Consider the following 12,288-nt stretch of genomic DNA (forward strand, 5'->3'; position numbering starts at 1 on the left):
ATCAAAATCTTGACTGTGTTTCAATTGAATGGTGTCAATGCATGTGACCTATAGACTATATTTGTACTTCCTACTTTTGATACAATATCACTGCATCATCCTCTTTTGATGTGTCAATGTGAAAGATAAATGGATCTTCAAACTTGGGCTGTTAAGGTAGCTTGGTTAGAATATTAATGATATGTTAGTTATTTCTGATTAATGGTTGCACTTGTACAGTTTTTGCTGTTGTTGCTACTGTTGTTGATAAGTTGTTTTGTTTTTTGTTTTCAGCAGTGTGTACATTCCATGCCAGGAGATGTGTTCCGTCCTCATCGCTTCGCTAAATGAGGAGGTGGGATCTGTGTATCGCAACAGAGAAAGGAGCCACGCCCTAGGCCTGCAGTGATCCGTGGATGACCTTAGGAATTGGAATTGAGACTTGGAATTAAGATGCCTCCTCAGTCCCAGAGGAGTGGGGTCTCCCTCTGGAAAATTTGGGCTTGTGGGCCCCTGGTCTGTGCTCTCCAGTTTCACTGTGTGCTTTGTGTGTGCAGGCAGGAGACCACATGGTGGTCAGCAGAGGAGCCACATCGTCATGAGAAGGCACATTGCATGCAAGAAGGGGGCTCTGCCATGAGAAGAGTTCCAGAAATATGGGAATGTGTTGGTTCCGTGTTGACTGGAAGAGGCTCCGTCAACAGAGAGGGATGCCTCACTATGCCCTGTCCAGGATGGTTGGGGACTGGGCGCTGTATCCATGCCCAGTCGATGAAGGGGGCCCGGTCCATCAGGAGGGGCACTGTCCTGCCCTGGTGAGGCTCAGGACTATGCTTCAGTGGAGTAGAAACCTATAAGTGAAGAGGTTGGCCAGCATGCTGAGAGGAGGACACATGAGTTTTCTGTGTCCAGGGCGTGAGGGAGGCATGGTGTCCTCTATGCCCCAGGCCCTGGGTAGCAAGGTGTTCCGAGTTCCCCAAGCCCTGGCAGGCATAGTGCCAACTATGTCCCCACCCTCTCAACCTTGTTTCCTTTGCATTGGCCACAGCATGCTTCAGCTGGCGCACAGGGGCTTACTGTAACAGTGCCCCCCCACCGTCAGTAATAAGTGATGGTGGTGAGCATGTGGACTTCTGTTTGCATCTCTATTGTGTTTACACTAATTTGTGTTATTAGTCCACACCTCCCTCAGGTAGAGTGGTTGTCCATTAGTAGCCACACCACCTGGGGGTTATTTTGTCATTATGTGCCTCCTTTAGTTTGAATGCTTTAGTTGGAAACCTGTGTTTTCCATTTACAAAATAAACTTAATTTTTAAATGTTACCCTTTTTAGGTCTTAGCTTTATGTGGCACTCTTGTTGATGTTCTAGAATGCATCTTATGTCTTCCATATGCTGTGTGAGCATTTTATCATTCACCAAGATATCTAGAAGTGGAAACCAATTTAAATATTCTAAGCTCTATGCTTTGCTGAAAAGCATAAGGTCCATTTGTTAAGTCAAACAGAACCTAATTCCATTCAAATAGTCTCTAGAGAGTTGTGAGGATATGTGTCTTGGAATCTTCACTGATACCACTTTGATGATAGGCTTTGCCTTGATCTAAAACTGTGAACCATGCATTTTCATGTATATGTGGAATAGGCTCCCTATCTGGGTTAGGGTTTAACTCTCTGTAGTCAATGCCAGGTCTAAGGCCTCTGTTTCTTTTTCTAGCATAAATAACTGGTTATATGTATGGGAAAGCAGATTTTCTGTTATTTTCTGTTATTTTTGATTTCTTAATAAAGTGGATGTGACATTTTAGTTTTTTTTGTTGTTGTTGTTTTGTTTTGTTTTTTGGTTTTTTAAGAATTTTAGGTACAGTCTCTAATGTCCGTTTTCATATAGCCATCCATATCTTCATTTCTGGCAAAAGCACCATATTTATAAAGACCTGCATATACTTTGATGTATAACTAATTGAATGCTTGTTAAAAATTATAAAGTTTAATGTTACTTTGGCCTATTTTTTAAATTACACAAGAATAACATATTTACTCCAATGATGAAATACCCATTACAAGGTGAGACATTTTTTTTTCTAAATTTTCTGTCTACAACTGGTTTATAGATTTAAAAGTGGATGTGTACACCATCGTTATAGTCTTCGTTTCATTTATTCTGAATTTTCTTTCCTAATAAACAGAAGGCATTAACACATTCATATATTAACACATTTTATGATTGGCATAACATGAAAATGAATATCATGATCTTTTATTACCACACTTCTAAGAGCTAACATGTCAAGACATAACAGGCATGTGTTAAGGCATGTGTTAAGGAAATTGGGCAGTACTTCAAGCAGTACTTTATGGAGATAGGAGTTAAGTTAGCTAGGACTGGTCTGATATGAAGCAAAACGTTTCAAGACGTTTGTCTTTTCAATCATTTGTTAAGACACTTGAATTAATTTATTTCAGCTCGCTTTCATCAGCAAAGTAACTGATGAGGATGAAATAGCTACTTGATTGAAAATGATATTATTTCTTGTAATGTGACTGGTTTAAAATATAATTTATCTTTTCATCAAATATACATATACACTGCTGTACATTCTTTTCTGGATTTTTTTTTTCAACAGAAAGATCCCAAAGTATCCAATGACAGCTCTTCTTTGTGAATTTTTAAGATTTTCTATTAGTTACTTATTTCATGCTGCTTGTAATCTACTTTGTGACATGAAACAGATGAAGAGACAAATGAAGAAAAAATCATTTGAACATTTAAAAATATTTTACCTACATTTCTAAATATTTTGTATTTTAAGGTAGTTTAATCCATAATTGTTGTTTATTTAACAAAACATGATTGAATGCTTTATTGCTCTACATTTCATTGTACCTGTGGTAAGGTAAAACTAAATAAATATGTTTACGGTAAGCTTTAAAACACTGACCCTATTTCACAAATAAAACTGTCCCACAACCTCAGGTCTATGATGGTCTGAGGTTGTTCGTTTTAGGGTCCATTTAGGGTGTTCTCATATCGGCCTAGTTCTCTTTAAATGAACTAAACTCAGTTCCATTAAAAGTGAACCAGAAAGGGAACTAATTGCAACTGACCTCATTTCTTTTTCTCACAATGCAAGTGAAATTTAAATGCCACTATGTTCAGCACTGATGAGATCTCAGAGCACTTGTTGCTCACAGCACAGTTCCGTTTGAACTCAGACCCCATCTGTCTAACACTGAATTATGGATATGATATACTCAAGATAGTCACTTGTCATGCTGCTGTTATTTGGGTCTGCGACATTTTCGTGAAGCATATGACAAAAACAGAACTGACAAAATGCCAAAGCAGTTTAAAAAGAAATTAAAGAAGAGACAAACATGGGGACAAACTTTGCTTCAGAACCACACAATCTCACGTGCAGCAATTTTTCTTGAGCTCATTTTTTCCCATAAAGATCGTCGCTGTGTATGATAAGCCTCAAGGTTTGCCCAAAATAGAACACAAAATGGACCAGGGCCACCTTGTTTTCACAGTGCACAAATCAAGCAGACCACAAACAAACCCTATTGAAACCACCTCAGGAGACCTCAGGAGGTGGTCTGGGTTTGGTTAGTTTTGGGGTTTGTTTAGCAGAGTCTGAATTCATTGGATGTATTTACATATGCAAAACAAACCATGATTATGTGATCTGAGAGCACTTTAAATGACCTGAGTGTGAAAACGCCTAAAATCACACATTAATTCTCCAAGCACAATAAAATAAATAATATAAAGTAAACTGACTTTACATGAACTTCAGCCCCCATTTTTTGTCTCAACCCCTAAACATTTTTCACAATCCATATTTTCCCAAATACATTGTCTACTCACATTTTGTGGTCCACTTCAGTTTTACTAAAGTGCTCCAGCAAGCTACAAGTAAACTATCCTTCCATTTTTCCCCTTTGTTTAGCCATTTATTGGTTTTGAACTGAATGATTGTGACACCTCTGCTGCTATATTTCAATAAATCTTACCTTTATGTTTAATATTTATCCAACTCACAATCTGTTGAATTATTTTCAAAATCAGAGTATATTACACATGCACACAAACACACAAATGTGCGGAATTTCAGAGGCCTGTATTGCATACAGCCGAAATATTATCCATAGTGTTCCACGTTCTCTTTCAGGGCTGAGCCTTGCTAATGTTAAAATCTTAGAATCAGCCCTGGTTTCCACTAATAAAATTTCTTATTTCTGCTTTTTAAAACAAGTTGCATTTCCTCAGGCAACTTGATCTGTAGGTAAGTATTGGTATTTTTGGTATTTTCATTTGCTGTACTTATTTACATATTTATTTACATGACAGTAGATTATTTATAGTAATTTTAGCTAATGTCTACAAGTTTGATTTGACTTATCCAACACACATATGCACTGCATAAAATGCACTTTTTTATGAACAATACACAATTTTTTCCTTTATAAAAGCTTTGCCAATAATATTATCTTCCTAAGCATGATAGCCAGTCTAGATTAAGGTTTGGAGGTCTGGACCTTCTGACATAGTGTAAATCCCTGACTAAATGTGATAATTCACCAGTGATAATGGTTTAAAGCTAACTCAGAAGAGGATATATCTTAATATATGTTCAGGAAAGGGTCTTGTACTGTTTAAACAATCAATAAACAATCTGTACTGGTATGTACTGTAATGGATATTCATTGCATTCCAGTATTAAACCTAAAAGGATGTGTATCATGTTCATGTGACTCAGTGTCCTCAGTGATCATGGCAGAAAATAAAAGAAAATGAATAAAAACAATAATGGATATATTGGTACCAACTTTTTGTGGTGATATTTCAAACATCATAAAGCAGCAGGAATATCTTATGCCACATAAGAGGACGTAATAAGGGCAGTGCATTGGCTACAATAATAGAACAACATTGACTTAAAAAACACACATGGGAAGGGGGTGTGGTTTTCAGATTATAAAAAATTATAAAACATCCTTTTTGCTTACTGCAAACATAGTCAGCAAGTCTGTAGAAGCTGATGTCATGTTATTGGTGTCTGTGATACCAGAGATAAATGTATTGATTGTTGACAACTTCCCTACTGAAAGACTTATACAAGTGCCAGACCTACAGGGATTACCATCTTCCTCTGTTACCTACTGCTTTTCCTGTCTAATCCTATGTTTACTTCTCTATGTTGCTACATATCTCTCTCTCTCTCTCTCTCTCTCTCTCTCTCTCTCTCTCTCTCTCTCTCTCTCTTTCTCACGCATGCACGCACGCACACACACACACACACTACTACTACTACTACTACTACTACTACTACTACTATTACTACTACTACTACCACCTATCAGTGGCTTACTCAAAATAAATAATTCTCAAAAGCACTTCCTCATTTTGTTTGTCCAACTATGGACAACTATGAGTTCTGAGCAATCCCTGTATCTTGTGACAAAGTGAATTAACTAAAACTGCTCGAACTCATGTGACACCACAAGTTTGTGAAATAAAAGTAATGTTTATTTTTTTCCATTTGATTTTTCATGAATAATGCAAGTCACAAAATGTATCTTGTATGTGAACATCCCACTCCAAAAAGCCTCAAGTCATTTAATATGTAAACAGTACTTGTGTTTATGGTGCTTGTAGTTATCAAGGGTCCAAAAGAGAAGACTTTGTATAGTCTGACATACCACTTTGACTGTGAATGTCCCTTAATTCATTGTACATGTTCTCTGTGCAATTCAGACAGAAACCAAATAAATCCTTCAGTCATTTTAGCATACGAAAGTGTGGGTATAATGCTCATACATGGCAAATTCTACAGAGACATGCCCCAACCTTAATGCCATAATCAAACTTCCATCCCCAATTCCCCCAGCCTCTCCAGACACCCCATTCACTCCTGAACAGCTCTCTTAACCCTCAGATTGGCCCTGCAATCTCTGGCTCCCCAGCCAAATAAATGAGTGCACTCCTGCCTCCTGTTCTGTTATAGTCTACCTGTCAGACCTCCACTCACTGAGAGTGCTCTCTCTCCCTCCACCCATGGCCCCAGCCCTGGTTTGCTGGCATGCTGCTCGGCTCCCTGGGGTGGTGCAATTGTCACACACTGATTAGCAATGAATCAGAGGGCTGGGAGAAGCTCAGCATCACACAGCAGAGGTGGTGTCCTCAGGTTCTCATGTCTTGCACACAGAAGTGTGCAGAGCGACTCAGTAAGAAGGAAAGAAATGGGCATGTGTAAATAGTGATGAATTCAGACAGATGGTACATCAGTCATTAACACATTACCATAGAACAGCCCTAATTTTCAAAGCTCCCAAATTTACATCTTGATTACGGACATTTCTTGTCTTTGTGTGCCTTTCACCTGTTTCTTGACAGTTCTCCATTGTTCTTCGCTTCCTGTCCCTCTGCCCACATTCATCTGGCCCTCCTTGTCAATCTCTCCTTGCTGTCTTCCTGTCTGTGCTCCTCCTTAGCGTCTTCCTCTCTCTAATCATCTCCCTCTCCGACTGTATGTGTGGATGGAAACCATTTCAGGCATCACTACCCACGGATCTCTTATCAACAAATGGTGAAATGTATTCCCCAGGTGTCCACTGTGCATATGAATACAGTCATATTTGAGTCCAGATGTGGCACAACCTGAGATTCTAAATATTCTTGGAACCACACAGCTTATTATGAAGTCCCCCATTCTACTGCTTGGAACACACATTCTCCCTACATCCCCAAAACACACACACTTCAGTCGTCATCACATCATCCTGCTCTTAGGCTAATTATAAGTACTCAGCTCTGTTCTATAATAAAGTAAATAAACCTGCCATTGAAAACGTGAAGGTCATCTGAATGTTTAAGACTAACCTCTATGTAGAACCTTGAATGACCTTTGTCTGTTTCATGGTACTGCCAACATTTCTCACAACTCTTGACATATTTAAATTTAGCTTGAAAAATAAATAAAAACAAAGAAAGCATTAATGAAATATGTAAGCTATGCAACATTTATTAAACCCTTCCAGAACATTTTAGGTACTTTTACATTAGGAGCAGTATTTGGATATGACAATCACATCATGAGAGAACATCATGGTGATTATTCAAACATTCTCATAGAATAAGTAACCCTAGAATATCAACCAAATAGAGAAATATGAAAGATAATTTATTATTGAACACATGTTGATGAAGTCTGACTATAGACAAGCCAACTAGGATTCACTTTGTTCCAAACAAAGATCTTGCTAGACCTGCCCCTAGCCTTAACCTTGACTTCTTCAGTCTTCGTACAAGCTGGGAATTCTTATACATTTGCAATCATTATGTCATCTTGATTGTAAGAACAATCATTTTTATTGATGGAAAAGTGAAATCAAAGAATTTGCACTGTAGTTGTACACCCAGCACACCATCCATAGACCAGCAGTTAAGAGCTCTGCACTAATTACTCACTAGAAAGCTCTAAATTAGTTAGCCATGGAATTTCACAAATTATAGCATCACTGAAACATAGCAACACGAGAGCATTCTGTGTAAAGCAATACTCACATGGAGGCATGGAGCAGGAGGCATGCAAATATTTCATTAAGCATCTTTTAGAGAATTACCAGCCCCCATTTAATTAGTGCTTCATTGACTTAACTATTCACAATGGGATATACATCACTATGTGTTACAGACATACCACATGTAAAAGCAACAACTGTTAATTCCCAAAGCAATATGCCACCAGTGTTTAATCGATTTATGTTTTCCCTATCATTAAATGGGTTTGAAGCTTGACCAGACACAGAGTATCTCAACACCTGATTAAACACATAATACTGGCTTAAGGCTATAGCATGCTACATGAGAAGTGAAGAGACCAGGTCTTAAATTACTTGCTCCCATTGCACTTCAATTAGGACCATGAGATGCATTTTGATTAGGTACAAATGGTTCAAACTTTAACAAGAAGAACCCAAGGAAAACCCAAACAGCAAATTTCAAAACTGTTTGTATTATTAAAGCCCTGCTACAAATGGCAAGGTATGTTTTACAACTGTAATAGTCTGTCTATGAAGATTTTCAGTCATCCAGGTAATTGTATTCTTTAGAATTAATAGTCATAGTTTATTACTGATGCCATTTCACCCCCCATCTGAAGGGTTTTGTCAATTCATCAGCATGGTAGGAAACTTCCCAGCATGTAAACCACTGGGTGTGATTCACACCTATGATGTCATGAACCTCATTAAGGTCACACAGCAGCTGTTGTATGGAGGTATGAAAAGCCAAAAAATTACACATGCCAAATTTACTGATCATATTGTAAGTATGTGCCCTCTTCCCTGTTCAGTAAAGATGAATTCTCCTCTAATACCTCTTTGGAACTAATTGTCCACTCTATCCAACATCTGTACACTCCTGTCTTCAAAGAGATTTCTTCAAAACTGCATATTTCATGTTGCTCCACTTTGTTAGATAGCTTATATAGTCTTTTAGATGTACAAGTTTCGTTCCTGTCGTCCTGATTTAGTACTACTAGACAATGAGAGACACATCCAAAGAACAATGATGCTTCCACTAAAGTACCTAGTTAGGAAGTGGTTGCACCATTTGGAAAATTATTTTAAAGCATCAACATTTGTTCATCAGTAAGACAGGTTCTATAAGACAGTGCAAAACACTGAAGGTCACTTCAACACTTTAGGTGGCATGGCATCCATTCAACAGAATTCAGTCGATAGCGATCATATTCTGTGTCTACTGAGTGAAATTCTATATTAGACTTGCATATAGACTTTATGTATTTCTATAGAAGCATAACATCTCTCTATCTCTCTCTCTCTCTTAAGTGCTGTAATTGTGCTTCTGTGTGCATGCAGCTGCAAAGTGAATTCAGTTTGTTGAACAGAGACACTATTCATTATCCCTACTGCATGTCAGCACCTCAACTAGCAGAAATAAGTAAAAAAATAATTCCATCAAGAAGAAGTGCATCAGTGACATTTGCTCTTATCATAATATATTTTCCACTTTCATTTATTTTTATCCTAGTTCATCACTATTGCACTACTTTTTACTTTCACTTGTTGTGTATTTTTCCCACATTTTTGAGCATAACACACACACACACACACACACGTGTGTGTGTGTGTGTGTGTGTGTGTGTGTGTGTGTGTGTGTGTACACATACGCAGTGTATAGGACATTGACCCAAACCGTTAAGAAAATGAAATCATGCCTTTTAACTTACAACCTCAGCAATGACACCTTATCAAAATTCATGCCACGTAACAACATAAAAGGATGGCACCCGTGCCAGCATATACAAGATCATAGACAGACGCATGCACTCAGGCACAAGTGGACACGCAGTAAGGTGGAATAAGTAACCTAATCGACATTAAAGTGTTAACAGTGGTTGCAGGTTACTTGCTCAAGCCATGTGAATTAGTTCTCGTGACGAGATATTCAGTTAGGTTTTTGGAGGCAATTCAATTGGTCTCAGTTTTTTTAACCTATGCATTTCTGGAAAACAAAAGAATGTTTAGATCAATAATTTATAGAATACGATTTATTCACTCAGAAATATCCATAAATGTGAAGTGGATAAGACCATATTTTACCAACTGGCAGCTTGAGTTTACAATAGATACCTTCCCCGTTACAAGAACAATCGCAAAACCAGACGTATAGCATCTGCTTGGTCCAAAACTAACTTTCCAGAGATCAGAGAAACACAATGGAAGACAATGTGTTTAAAGCATAACATATTATATACACTAACCATGTGTAGTTTTAGAAAAATAATGCAAACCTATTAATTAACCCACCAAAAATACTATAAAATGTGAGTTCACAATATAAGTCCCGTATTTTTTGAGAGACAGCGGTAAGAATTTAATTTGCCTATCATTACTTACCCACAACCTCCGACACGTCCAAATGCAAAATCACTTTAACCTAGGGTTATAATAATTTCGAATACAATATCGATCTTACTGGACAGGTACTTTTATATTAGAAATAAAGATAAACTCACCATGTTGGCTTGAAAACCACGCAGATCGACTCTGAATGGGTTCATACAGCGCAGGCTGAACGAGTGAAATGCATTCCGTGAAAAGCCACACACACCACACAATATTAGACTGCTCTCATTTTCGCCGGAATAGAAGGATGCGTAACACGAGATAGCGGTATCAATCCTTGTCAGTTCCCAGACAGCAAATTATAAGACCGGGTCAGAGATGGGACTGTTTTCGCACGACAGCCAATACTACTCCAGTTTAGCGTTAAAAAGTTGCATAAACTGGGCGCCTGCCACCGTGCGTCTCTCTCTCTCTCTCTCTCTCTCTCTCTCTCTCTCTCTCTCTCTCTCTCTCTCTCTCTCTCTCAGACTGAGTAAATGCGAATCTGCTCATGACGCGTAGACAGTAATCCTATTTGCTTGCTAAAGGTAAATCGCCGTAAATATTTTCCAGCGTCGTGTGAAAGGGAGCTGTGCATTAACGTTAACCTTTATCATATATCCAAACAACCAATAGTTTAGACGATTATTCAAAATATACAGAATATCTGGAGTTTTATTTATTATCCGAAGACTCGTTCGTTCATTTTGAATGATTAAACAGAATATTTTGGAATATATATATAGAAAGGAATATAATGTTGAACTCAGTGGATCTAAATAGATAATTTATCATAAGCTGTGGGTCAATAATATTAGCTACTCATATGACATCGTAGTATGACCCTGCATTTTCTGCATACAGCCTAGCTGGAGCATACACTCTTAACCATTCATCATAAATATTTTTTTTACTGTGCAACATTTACAGTGTGTTCTGTATTTAAATAAACAGAGGTATTAAATGTCTTTACATATCTCAAAGCAGCATCTAAGCTACATTCCCTTCAAGCTACAATGCTTTCAAATATTGCACCAGCACAGTCTCTCTCTCTCTCTCTCTCTCTCTCTCTCTCTCTCTCTCTCTCTGTGTACACTTTACACGGTAAAAAAAAATGCATATTATTTTTAAACAGGTGCTACAGAAAAAATGTTTAATTCAAAATGAATTTAACAGGTTGCATATTATAAAAAATTTGAGCTGTGAAATTAGTTTATTAACTGGTGATGTTACAGACAAGTTCTGACCAACATCCCAGTGTAACAGGAGGAGGTTGAAGCTTGGTGATCATACATAATAGCCATTGTAACATCACACCCCTGAATGCATGCTAGCCCCAACAGAAGTGTACTTACATGCAGGATTCATATTACTGCAGATCTTTTAATAAAATTGAATAGGAAGAATCAAATAACAGACTAAATGCCAATCAGCTGCACTCATGAACATGTTAATGCACAGTAGTGGCATACCTGTCATCAAGGTGGTTTGATTCCATTATTTCCAAACTTAGCTGTGGCATCCAACATAGAAAACCACACAATACAAGTAATCATAATAAAGCAAAAACCATGGTCCAAAATAAGCTTAGATCTTACACGAACATCTGTGATTCAGAGAATATAACTCCACCCTCTGCAGAGTAGATCAGCAACTGGCCTCTGGAGAGCAATGTGGCAATCACAAAATGAAGTGTACAAGGGCATTGAAATAGAATAGAAAACATGCGTGTGTATGTGAGAAAGAGAGAGAGAGAGAGAGAGAGAGAGAGAGAGAGAGAGAGAGAGAGAGAGAGAGAGACAGAGAAAACAGAGACAGTGTTGGTGAATCTGAGAGAGACAAGCCTTTTCAAGGTCAGCATAGTCATTTGTAGTCATTGCAGGCCAATTATATCAGGAGAGCTTGGGTGTAGATTTAAGAACCCACTCCTTTCTTTCACTGGGCAGAGTCAGTGTTTTACCCACTCACCTGCAAGGCTGTCTCTACAACTCCTTTTAAAACCAATACCTGAGCAATTATTAGTACATACTTGTTACTACCTGAGAAAGGTTACAAATCTGCTGAACATTAATGAATCCACTTATCAGCAGTGCCCATGTTCTGTGTGTTAGTGTGCAAACAACGGTGTAGCAACAAAGTGTGGGCACACGGAGACACCCACTCCGCATTCAGCTGAAACAATCTGGGAAGGCTCTGCCGAGACCAGTACTGTACAGAAACACACACACACACACACACACACACACACACACACACACACACACACACACACACTCACGCACAAGCAGTCTACTGTACATATCATAAAATACAGTCACATATTAAACAGAAGCAGCATAAAAATAGACAGGTCAATTCAGCCCAAACCCAAGATGGCATCCCTCTGGTCTCT

The 12,288-nt window shown here is 38.2% G+C and overlaps 1 protein-coding gene across 6 annotated transcripts in view; it reads right to left on the minus strand.

The window, feature by feature from the left end:
* The window catches only part of pcdh15a (protocadherin-related 15a), a 167,135-nt gene that overhangs the window by 113,480 nt on the left and 41,367 nt on the right, over positions 1–12,288 (minus strand). For 5 of the 6 annotated variants that reach the window (XM_035531808.1, XM_035531809.1, XM_035531810.1 and 2 more), the window contains exon 1: positions 10,028–10,252. The exons of the other annotated variant lie outside the window; for it this stretch is intronic. The gene's annotated coding sequence lies outside the window, so the exon portion shown is untranslated. Of the gene's footprint in view, positions 1–10,027; positions 10,253–12,288 lie in introns of those variants that run through there. 6 annotated transcript variants of the gene reach the window in all.

This window comes from Electrophorus electricus, chromosome 11 (genome assembly GCF_013358815.1).
Source record: "Electrophorus electricus isolate fEleEle1 chromosome 11, fEleEle1.pri, whole genome shotgun sequence".
In the NCBI taxonomy this organism is placed as follows: domain Eukaryota; kingdom Metazoa; phylum Chordata; class Actinopteri; order Gymnotiformes; family Gymnotidae; genus Electrophorus; species Electrophorus electricus.